This window comes from Falco biarmicus, chromosome W, assembly GCF_023638135.1.
Source record: "Falco biarmicus isolate bFalBia1 chromosome W, bFalBia1.pri, whole genome shotgun sequence".
Lineage (NCBI taxonomy): Eukaryota > Metazoa > Chordata > Aves > Falconiformes > Falconidae > Falco > Falco biarmicus.
In genome coordinates this window covers 14761032-14773448 of record NC_079310.1, presented here as the reverse complement: position 1 = coordinate 14773448, position 12417 = coordinate 14761032, and the positions used below count along the sequence as shown (strand labels likewise).

Below are 12417 nucleotides of genomic sequence, written 5' to 3'. Positions count from 1 at the left end.
TTTATTATTTTGACTGTATTTGCCAGGGGAAAAAACAACCCCAGTGTTATCAATTTGTTAATAAGTTAAGATTGATTGACTTTATTTGATTGATTAATTGATTTTATAAAATCATTTTATAAAATTAAAATATAGAAGGAGAAGAAATATTTTTAATGAAACTTATAGTTGCACAGTAAAAGCTGCTATGAGATCTTCTGTACGTCTTGTACCAAGGCTAGAAGAAGGGCCTGGAACTATTGTAATAACTTTAGGGTTGAAAGGTTCCTTTGTATTTAACCAGTCTTCTGTACGCAGAGGTGTATTGAAATGTCAGAATATGAGATTAATGGGAATTGGGGAGAGTCGACTGGAACAGCTTGTAGGTGCCTGCCAAGAAACCGTGAACTTTAGTAAAAGGTAATTCCGGCAGGGGGAGATCGCGACCACCAACTCATATACCACCTACCCAAATCATACCCTAGACCCATTTCTGGACCTTTCTAACCTTTACTGCGCAGAATAGGATATGGGAGGAGAATATGTTAATAATTTTCAGGAAATATTATGTTTATGCATGAATACTTAATGAATATGTATGAATAAGTTCTATATATGGTGTCTGATTTTGAGACCTGGTGTGCGTTGATCGTGAGAGGACTCGCTCATGCACCCGGCCGTCAATAAAGAAGTGTCTGCTTATCTACATCACATTGGTGTCGATAAGTTCTTCATTCCGAGATTTCGGTAACACCAGGATTAGGAAAACATGACTTCTGCTACCTTTAGATAGTCAGGAGCTGCTGTTCCCTTAGTGTAGGTATAAGATGACTAAAATTGTATCTTAGTGATGCAGAAATTCTTCACTCAGAGATGATAGAAATATTTTTAACTTAAGACTTGTGAAATGTCTCCTTTTTTTGGCTACATCTGTTCTCATGACTTCATCTCATTTCTCATTTACCTTTTTTTAACATGTGTAGCAGCATTCACAGCAGTACATAGGGCCAAGTGTAATAGTTATTGTGTGTAGTGTGTTTTCCTACTCTGCATCCTGCAAATATCTGTAGTTCCCCTATAGATGTATATTTTTTTGTAACCCTGAGGTGTGACATTAGTTAATTTTGCAGTTCTAGGCAACTGCTTTACTGGCATCGAACAACAACCACAGACATCTCCAGTAGACTAGCCATTCAAATATTTAGTTATTCAGGTTTGGACAAGTGTGGATAACTGGCAACGTATGATTCGCTCATATGCTTTTTAGAAAAGCGGAGCGTTCAGGACATAGATTGTAAAAAGGAATTCCCCGGGTTATTAGCGTATGGGATAGCATCCGGGACCCCCGCGGCAGCGGCGAGCGGCGGCGCGCGGCCCGGCAGGCCCTTCCCGGCCGCGGTTTCTCTCCAAGGCGGCACCCCCCCGCCCTCCGATCGGCGCCATGGCGATGCAAGCGGCCAAGCGAGCTAACATCTGGCTGCCCCCAGAGGTCAATGGGATCCTTTATATTCGGAACCTGCCGTATAAAACCACAGCGGAGGAAATGTATGATATTTTTGGGAAATACGGACCTATTCGACAACTCAGAGTTGGAAACACTCCTGAAACAAGAGGAACAGCTTAAGCTTCTCAAGGAAAAATACAGAATCGATTACAAACCCACCAAAAAAAAAAAAAGTGCTTCAGATGTCCCCTACAAGAATTGGGTTTCTGCCTTGAACTAGCAAACATCTCTGTGCTTAAAGAGAAGCCCTTTTGCCTTGATGGAGATAATTTATTCTGTATTCTGTATTTATGCTGTATTCTGAATGTGGAAATTGGTTGGGACTAGGAGGCTGGCTTAAAGGCATTTTGCAAACGGGATTATTATTTTTGATCATTATTGTAATAATAGTTTTTTGATCAAAACCAGCCAAAATTATTTGTAAGCATTAGGCATATCTGAAGAGAATGCCTTTATTTGGATCAGCAGTTAAGGTGTAGTTTAGTCTGAGGCTGTGGTTTTATCTGCTTCTGGTGAATTTTTGAAGTGATGAAATCAGAGATACAAGGTATACTCAGAGTTATGAGGTAATAAGGTAATAATCTAAGTAAGGGTGCTGTCTTTTATATCAACAAGTGCAATATGCTTTTATGTAGCAGAGAGAAACTTTAACAATAATGTTGCTTGAGCGAGATGTGCATGTGACAACTTGGGAAAAGGGATATCACAACTGGAGTGCAACAGTGTTTCTACGTCTGGCAGAGTGAAATCTTTCAAGACCTGAGTTTAGACAGTCTAAAATAAATTGTTAGTATTCAGAAAACCCATCTTGGGCCTCTTTTGCTTACATAGTGTTATGGAAGTCAACTGCTATTGTAGAGAATTAATGATTTTTTAATACATATTAACAAATACTACTATTTTAACTTGAGGCAGTTGAGTGAGAAATACTCACGTGTAGCATTTGAGGGAATGTCAGCATAAATCGCCCTTACAGTAAGACTGCATTTTTAATTACCGTACTCGTTAAGATTTGATGATGCCATAAGGCTAAGGCCTTTTATCACGGATTGGTTCTGAACTAAAAGGTGTGTGCACATGTAGATATGCACATTTGTGTTATTTTCCTTAATTGGCTACAAAATAATATAATTAGGTTGGGGACTAGATCTTGGGAATTTGTCTATTATACTTCTGTTTGTTAAGGAACGTGCATAACATACATACCCATGTAGGCTTGGCTTGTGGCATAGTTGTCAAATTTAGCATAGACATTCAGACAGATAAGCAACGTACTCTTCTTGTGTGTATCACCTACAAGCCATTATGGCTTAGTGTGCAAATCTGTATGTAACTATTGAAAAATCCCCTTATGAATGTATATAGCTTAGAACTAATTTTTCCCCTTTGTTAATTCTTTGATATCAATGAGGTATTCTTCAGAAAATGTATGGACTGGTTGGTTGCATAAGGGCAGTTGTTATTTGGACAGAAAATTGTTAATGGTCAGGGATTTTCCACTAAAATATTTGCAAATATTCCTAGTCAAACATCAGTTTGGTTTCTTTTTGGGTTTTCAGCTTGCATTAGTCCATGTTCAGAACTTTAAAATTGCCTTTGAATTTTTTAAACTTTTTATATTACTGGAACAGAAAGAGCATCTAAATTAAAGCTTCAAGCTAACTTTATTTTTCAAGTATTTCAGGAATTATACTTCTGAACTGAGATTTTATAAGTTGGCTGTGTATTTTCCTGTGTTAAAACGCTGTTATTGAAAATGGTCAACCAAGCCTATGTCGCCCAAAATAAAAACGGGGGAATTGTGGATAACTGGCTAGCTGAAAAGGGTCACATAGACATAGTCCAGCTGGCTGGACAAAAATGCACATCGCTTTCAGCTTATCTGAAGTAAAGCAAAAGTTACACAATAACAGCAAGATTGCTGTGGGAAAAGAATGTTGCAGGAGGGAACAGATAACTACAGAAGAGAAACTAGGGGCAGGCTTGGTATTTAGGCAACTGACCAATAATGAGCTTAACTTTTGTAATATGTATGAGCTAATTATAACAAGGCATAAAAGGTGACTGTAAGGCACAATAAAGGAAGTCTGCTGATCACTCATATTGAGTGTCTGTGTCTTCCCTCCGTCGCGACAGACAAGGTTTCAGAGCCTCTAGCAATCCTTTTTAGCACAAAGCTATTCAACTTTACATGCACAGAAAGGCAGTCACATCCTTGGATTACCAAGCAGATACAGCATAGATTCAGTTTAGCCAAATCTTCTAGCTGATGTCAAAATTCCACTTAAGTCAGGAAGTGTCACAGTGATTTACATAAGTAAGAAAAACAGACCTGTAGCTTTTATGACTTGCTTGAAAGAGATAATAAGTAAGAAAAACAGACCTGTAGCTTTTATGACTTGCTTGAAAGAGATAGTTCCTTTTCAATTTATTCATGGTCAGAGTGAATAATACAGCTGGAAGTCAAGAGTTCTCATTGCTTGTATTGAAATCACAAATCTAGGCCATTTACAGGTAGTCACCATTTCACCTGCTTAGCGATTCCAGACAAGTGTTTTTGGGAAAAAAACCCAAAAACCTACAAATGTTTTGGGGTGAAAACTACCTCTAATTTTCTTATCCAGAAATGCCTACGGTTTGGGGTTTGTTTTTTTTTTGGGGGGGGGAGTTGTTGTTTTTGTTTTAATTTACTGAAACCCATTGCCTGCAAATTTACACTCGATGTTTTTATCTTGATTATGCTTAAGGGGAAAAAATAGAAAACAACAACAAAAAACAACGCTAATATTTTAAATTGCTTGTGAACAGTGTTTACTCATTTTTCAGCCAGTTTTAACTGAAAAAAATATTTTTGCTGACAGGCCACTGGCTTAAAGCAAAATCTTTCTTTCTTGAGGCACATCCAAATGCTGTCTTCCTCTCCTCTTTATTTGACTGCATCAGACTAGCATTCTGAATGGCACTGTAAGAAACTATGGACTAGGGTATTGTTTATTAAGATTTATGTTAAGCCCAATGTAAAGATTAGGCAACAAAAGATAAGATAACCGCCAGGTGTCCAGGATGCCGATTGTGAAAGATAAGATAACAGCCAGGTGTCCAGGATGCCGCTTGTGCATATGAATGAAGGGTCAACACCTCCACTACTTCATGAACACGAAAGTAAAAAAAGTATAAAAAGGGACTGTTTGAACTGCTCAGTACAGCAGTTGGCGAAGCGCAGACTCCCCTGCCGTCCAGCGCTGTCTTTGCTCGTATTCTACTTGCTGTAATTAATAAAAATTTTAATTGGATTATGATCCATTGTGGTCTCAATTTATAACAATTCTGGTGCCGTGACTCGGATTAGGAACGGTGGGCTTTGGTCCTCCGGGGAGGCGCCCCGCGACATTTCGTGGCCCCGCGACCAACAGCTTGCTCCAACCTTACCGATGAACCTAAATTCTAGAATAATGAGCAAAGGAGAAACCGGTAAAATCCCATAAAATTCTGTGCACGGGAGTCCGGACGAAGATGCAGGACGCGTGAGTATATTGCGAATTTGTTCGCGGGTTTGCCGTTCGGGCGGGATTGGGTTTCCTGGAATATAACGAGTGAGAGGTTCGATATACTGAACCAAGCGAGTGCGGACTCTTAAGTACTGCGTCTCCCATCTCCCGCGAGGGACTGGGCCAGGAACAAGGGGAGCGAGTGAGTGTATGTTTGTGGATATTCCAGAAGATGGGGGCGAAGGGCAGCAAGCCTTCGACTCCCATGGGAAGGGTACCCATTGTACCTAAGAATACCCCTCTGGCATATATCTTAGACAATTGGAGATATTTCCCTGGAACTCTAGGGAAAGATAAGCAGAAGATGATAGAATATTGTACTAAGATATGGGGAGGGAAGAAAATTTCTAAAAATGTCTTTTGGCCAGTCTATGGGTCAGAAGAAGATTGGGTAAGACAGCAATTAAACCTCTGGGTTAATAATAAAAAAACCCCTTAACCCGGAGGAGAGTCGATATGCGGAAGTGTGGCTAGAAAGACCGGGAGCTAGACTTTACCCACTGAATGAAATAAAAACTAAATAAAAGAAAAAGCAGGAAGAGTTGGACGAAACCCTTCTAACCCCCCCTCCTTACATTCCTCCTTCTGCTCCCGCAGAGGTCCCCAGAGCGCCCACTCCCCCACCAGAGTCGGAACAAGGGTCTCCCCCTCTTCCTAGACTCGTAACTAGAAGCCAAAAAGGGGCAGCTCAGATGTACCCCCTAAGGGAAATACCCATGGGGGGACCTCAACCTGTGATCGGATATATTTCCGTACCCCTAAACTCGGCTGACCTACGAGATTTTAAAAGAATCGAGATGGGAAACTTAATTGAGGACCCACTCGGAGTGGCAGAAAGATTAAATCAATTTTTGGGACCAAACCTTTATACTTGGGATAAGATGTAATCTATCCTTGGTCAATTATTTACTACCGAGGAAAGAGATATGATGACGAGCAGGAATGAGACTGTGGGATGCTCAGCATGCCCAGGGACCTCAAGCAGATATTAAATGGCCACTTCAAAAACCTAATTGGGATAATCAGGATCCGGTGCATAGAACTCATATGCAGGACCTGAGAACTATAGTAATCCAGGGGATTAGAGAAGCAGTACCCCGTGGCCAGAATATCAATAAAGCATTTAATGAAATACAAAAGAAAGATGAAAGCCCTACTGAGTGGCTGGAACGACTGAGGAAAGCCCTTCAGCTGTACTCTGGGGTAAATCCAGACGACTCTTTAGGGCAAGCGCTCCTCAAAACTCAGTTTGTGGCAAAATCATGGGAAGATATCAGAAAGAAGATTGAAAAGTTAGAAGACTGGCAGAATAGAGGGTTGGATGAATTATTGAGGGAATCTCAGAAAGTCTACGTAAGGCGGGAAGAAGAGAGCAGCAAGCGACAAGTAAAAATGATGGTAGCAGCGGTCAGAGAGGATCGCAAAGGGCAAACTGGTGAACACAGATCTGCTGGAACGAAACAAGGGAACGTAGTAGTAAAGAAGGAACAGAGATGTTGTTTTTACTGTGGAAAGAAGGGACATATAAAGAAGAATTGCAGAGAAAGGATCAGGGATGAGGAAATATTGAAAACGGAATAGGAGAGTCAGGGGCTCTATATCTTAGGGGACCGGAGTCATCATGAGCCCTTGATAAAATTAAAAATAGGTCCCCATAAACAAGGGTTCACCCTTTTAGTAGACACTGGAGCTGAGAAATCGACTATTAGGCAAATACCTGAGGGATGTAAAGCTTCCCCTGGAAAAAAAAAAAAAAAAAAAAAAGTACAAGTAATTGGGGCAAAAGGAGAACCCTTTAAAGTAAGCAAAATCAAAAATGTGGTATTCGAAACTGAAAATAAATTTGGAATGGGTGAACTCTTGCTCGTCCCTGAAGCAGAATTTAATCTGTTAGGACGAGATTTAATTGTTGAATTGCAATTAGAAATTAAAATAAAAAAATCAAGAGCTAACAGTGTCTGCTTATCCTTTGACCGTGGATGATCAAAAACAAATTAACCCCGATGTCTGGTACTCTCCAGACACAATTAGTAGACTGGAAATCCCACCGATTAAAATCCAAATTTCCGAACCCCACATACCTGTGAGGGTAAGGCACCAAGATAACCCTGAATGATAGAGACTTTATTTGATTATTTTGCCGCATTACCTTTTGGTATAAAGTGTGTATTGTTGTTTATATTTGCTATAATTATTTCTTTTTTTATCTATTATATATGGAAGCGTACAAAGTGTGTTGAAGGAAATTGCTAAACTTATGCAACCACACAATATTAAGTATAGAAGATATGCTGATGTAAATAATATATGCACTCTAGATATACGAATTAGATGTAATAATTTGAACTGCAATTGTTATCCATTTGCTTGTTTCAGGTGTAAGGTATGCCAGAATAAATGGTGGACACACTGTGAATGTGGATACCCTCCAATAGGAGTTTGCACACAGTGTTGGAAAATCCAAAGAACTCTTACTGAGTGGAAATTAAAACAATTAGAGTCTAAACAAGAAATTATTCGAGAATCCCATGAGTGGTGGGAAATTTTTGCCAAAGGAATAAACTCTCAATATTATTGTTACCACTTCACCGAACCAGTCCCCTTTGTAGCTGAAATCTTGGCTATAAAATGCAGAAGGGAAGTACTAACCGTGTCTTGCTTTGCCCCATTAGTTAAAGCTGCAAAGTGGGAAGCCTATGTAAACAGGCAGAAAGCCCGAAGCAGCTGTTCTCCTGAAGAATTCCCTTGCTGCCGAGAAGATGGTACACCCCGTGGCTCGAAGCAACCGAGTCGATGGGCAAGGCAGAGGAGGAACAAACTGTGGAGAAAAGAACCAGAACAATGGGACACTAAAGCAACAATGGCCGAACTTCCCCAGGACTGGTAAAAATATACTTAAATTGGCAAAATTGACAGACACCCTTTTTCCTGGTATACCGTTAGTTTTGTTATTGATAATAACCCAAGCAAATGGAAACCCTCATGAACCTATGAACTGGACAATAACAAACATAAAATATCCAAGTAATCCAATCCAAGCACGAACTACACCGGGCACAGTTAGTTTCAATGTGAGTTTGCATGATCTAATTACTGAAGAAGATCGTAGAGATGAAGCGGATATATGTAAACCAATTTATATATGTCCAGCATCAAACCCTGGTAAAGGATACTGTAATTCTCCAGGTCATTATTACTGTGCATATTGGGGGTGCGAAACATGGGCCTCTGAGTGGTCCGCACCTGGAGACCAATATCTAGAAATAAAGTGGTCACCGGAAGGATGCGAGAGACCTAAATTACACGGAGACCGGTAGGGTCATTGCTTAAGTAAACCGATTCCTTGTGTGGGCATCAATATAACTATAAAAAATCCTGCTCAGGACTTTTGGCTGGCAGGGAAATATTGGGGAATTAGATATTGGGAAACAGGTGCAGACAGAGGAGGAATTTTTCAAATAATGAAGAGACCGATGCCCCACGATCCTTTACCAGTAGGACCAAACCTGGTCCTGAATCCACCCACTTTCTCTGAAGAAAAGGTTGCCCCCATAATTGTTGTAACCCCTTCTCCAGACTCCCTTTCGAAAAAAACTAATGACACTGTGACTGAATTCTCCTTATCCAGGGATCTAGAGTTGTCAGAATCCAAAGACCCCTTATGGAATCTCATGCAAGCCTCTTATCGTGCCCTTAATGAAAGCAAACCAAATTTAACTGAGGAATGCTGGTTATGTTATAATGTTAGACCACCATATTTTGAGGCAATTGGAAAACCAGGTAGGATTCAATGGTCTAATGGTTCAAACCCACGAGAATGCCCATGGGATGACCAGAGGAACCATACGCAAGGAATTACTATTCAATTAGTAACAGGTCAAGGAAAATGTATAGGTACAGTGCCCGAAAAGTATCAGCCTTTGTGCAACCGAACAGTCACTAACACCAATATAGAGAAACACAAGAATCAAAATGACAAATGGGCTATCCCGACACCAATGGGTTTGTTCAGACATCGGAGTAACGCCTTGCCTATCCCTAAATGTGTTTAATCAATCTCAGTTTTGCGTACAGGTGATTATTGTTCCTTGTCTGATCTATCACACCTCTGAGGAGGTGTTACGCCACTTTGAAGGAGACCTGAATAGACAAAAACGAGAGCCAATTACAGTGGTAACCCTAGCTACACTGCTGATAGCGGGCGGAGTTGGAGCAGGTACAGGCATAGCCTCCCTAGTAAAAGGTCAGGAATTACAAAGTTTGCAGATGGCTGTAGATGAGGATTTAGCAAAAATAGAACAATCTATCCAAAATTTAGCCACTTCAGTAAAGTCTCTATCAGAAGTAGTGCTGCAAAATAGAAGAGGATTAGATCTATTGTTCTTAAAGGAAGGAGGGTTATGTGTAGCTCTCAATGAAGAATGTTGTTCTTTTGCTGACCATACAGGAGTAGTCCAGGACACCATGTCTGAACTCCGGAAAAGGTTAGATCAACGTAAGGAAGATCGTGAGGCGGGCAGGTCATGGTATGAAAACTGGTTTAATATCTCACCTTGGCTAACCACTTTGTTGTCTGCTTTAGCAGGACCACTTATTATGTTGATTCTGGGACTTATATTTGGGCCTTGTATATTACGCTATATTTTACACTTTATTAGAGAATGGTTTGACATAGCTCAATTGCTTATTTTAACTACGAGGTCTAGGGCAAAATATAAGAGTGTATCTATTAATGAGGATGAAGATTGTTGCGAATGCGTTATGCCACGTGAAAACTATGCCTATTGTAATTGTGAGGTATTACCTTGTGAGTGTTATGATAAATGTTGGGATTGTGGAAAAAGGTTTGTTTGCAGTGCCGAGAATGAAAGCAGCATCTAATAAACAATAATAGGATAAAAAGAAAAAGGGGGGATTGTAAGAAACTATGGACTAGGGTATTGTTTATTAAGATTTATGTTAAGCCCAATGTAAAGATTAGGCAACAAAAGATAAGATAACCGCCAGGTGTCCAGGATGCCGCTTGTGAAAGATAAGATAACTGCCAGGTGTCCAGGATGCCGCCAGATGTCCAGGAACCGACAGAAACAGGACAGACAACCCCATATAAGGTCATATGAGTGAAGGGTCAACACCTCCACTACTTCATGAACACGAAAGTAAAAAAAGTATTAAAAGGGACTGTTTGAACTGCTCAGTACGGCAGTTGGCGAAGCGCAGACTCCCCTGCCGTCCAGCGCTGTCTTTGCTCGTATTCTACTTGCTGTAATTAATAAAAATTTTAATTGGATTATGATCCATTGTGGTCTCAATTTATAACAGCACCATGGCTCTAATGCTCCTCATTATGTCTTTTTATTATGTATATGTTGTATTTTTTTTCCTCATGTATGCATATTATATTTTTTGCTGCTCAATACTTTATTCCATACGGATGGAACACATACAAGGGCCTGTCAGCCTGACAGTCTTTCTCAATCTTCTTTAAAAATAATCTCTTTAAGTATTTCTTGATCCAGATCTCTGCCTTATGCTCTTTGGAGGAGGGAACATATCTGATTTTTAAGTACAAAGAGTTCCTTTCTACAATTAGAAAAAACATTTTCAAGGGTGGAAATCTGATATACAGTTCTCAAAAAATCCAAAAATATGCAAAATATCAACCAGTCCTGTTTGCATAATCCCAGTGCTAGCATAAAGTTTTTATACTCTCCAAATACCTTCCTTCTCATAGATTTGAAGCACATGTATTAGAAGTGTCTCCTTGTACCATTTTAAGTTCTGTGTGAGGTTCCCAATCTCCTCCTATAGCCTGTTCCTGAACTTCAGCAGCCATCATCTTTCAGCCCAGCTCTGGAATATTGATCAGAAATTACTGCAGATCCCAGCTCAGTGGCTCATTTGCATTTAACATAACTAAATCTATTTAAAAATTATGAATTTGGGATTCCTTTCACCTAATTTTAGTTATCCGCAGGGTAAGTGTCTACAAACTGGTTTTCTGAGCTCTAGTTGTGAGACTCCACAGCGGGGCTCCTCCGATCAAATCCAGTACCTACCTCAGGCAGAGCTTGATTATTCTCCAGACTACATTGATTGCACCTGGAAAAGGGTCCCAAGTGCTAAGTTTGTATTGCAGGATGGAAGGCACTTGGAATCCTGTATCCTACCTATCAGCCCAGCATGCATATCTTGGATAGCCACGTGTCAGTGCATGTAGCTGTGCTGAGCTCTAAATGTCCATGCATTTCTGAGCTGTCTTGGTTCCATCTGGAATCAGCAAGGCAAGAGAGAGCTGGGGGGAACTGGTTTTGGGAGGTGGGTGTTGCTCACTCTTTGCTGTAAAGAAAAAGTACATACACAATTTTTAAGACAACTGAAGTGGTCTGTGGTGAAACCCACCCTCGGTTGCATATGTGGGATGATGTCAACCTTCTAATGGTGCTTTTAAAGAAACACATCCTTAAGTCACACCTTGGAAGTGAATCCTAATCTGCTTTGGTTTGGAAGGTTGCTTCTGGCCTTGATTTGTAGAGGATCCTGGGGCAGTTGCCTACTTACTTATTTCAATGTTTCCTTATCTGAGCAGTGGATAATACTCTCACAGGGATTTTATTATTTATTTTTAACACCGATACAGCACTGATTATATACAAACATATTTAGAATCACATTATGTTAGATACTGTAAAAAAAAAATCAAATGGTACAATTTCTATTTCACAGAATTTGCAGCCCAAAAGATAATATGTAACAAGTGTCCAAATAAAGAGGTGAGACTGATAAGGAGGAACAAAATTAATTGTACAAAATCCACAGCCAGTCAGTAGTAGCAATTATAAGTCATTACCTGATATTTTTCAATGCTTTAACATGTTTGGATGACATTCTCTAGACAAGCTAATGCCAGTGTAAGTGGATATAGTATATGAGTGTTTGTAAGCAGACTTGCTATATTTGGGACTATAAATGCTTGTGTTATGAAACAAAACAAAACAAAACAAAACAAAACAAAACACAAAACCCCCAAACACATTTGCTTTGAAATCTTTGGAACAGAATTCCATTTATATTTATTAAAAGTCATTGTTATGGAAATTAATTTCTTTATATTTAATGTGCAACAGTTCAGCGCAAAGATTATGAACCTGTTTTGACTTTTTGACTTGCATTGCTTATAGTAAGGTTCATCTAGTGGATTTGGTTGGATAAAAAATACACCATGACAGAAGAAACAGATTAGCTGTGTGGGAGAGGGAATATACCTTAGACTAAAGCAAACAAACAAAACATACACAGAAGTCTACACTGATTTAACACACAACCTCCTCTCTAGAAGAGTGTCATGCTGTCATGTGTTGGGTACTAAGGCACCCATGCTAGCAG

General features: G+C 39.8%; 1 long non-coding RNA gene across 1 annotated transcript; it reads left to right on the top strand.

The window, feature by feature from the left end:
• The first annotated feature begins 4867 nt into the window (after positions 1 to 4867).
• Positions 4868 to 7944, top strand: LOC130142119 (uncharacterized). The gene is made up of 2 exons (XR_008819298.1): positions 4868 to 5007; positions 7704 to 7944. It is a non-coding gene; the product is annotated as an uncharacterized LOC130142119 (long non-coding RNA).
• The last annotated feature ends 4473 nt before the right edge of the window (positions 7945 to 12417 follow it).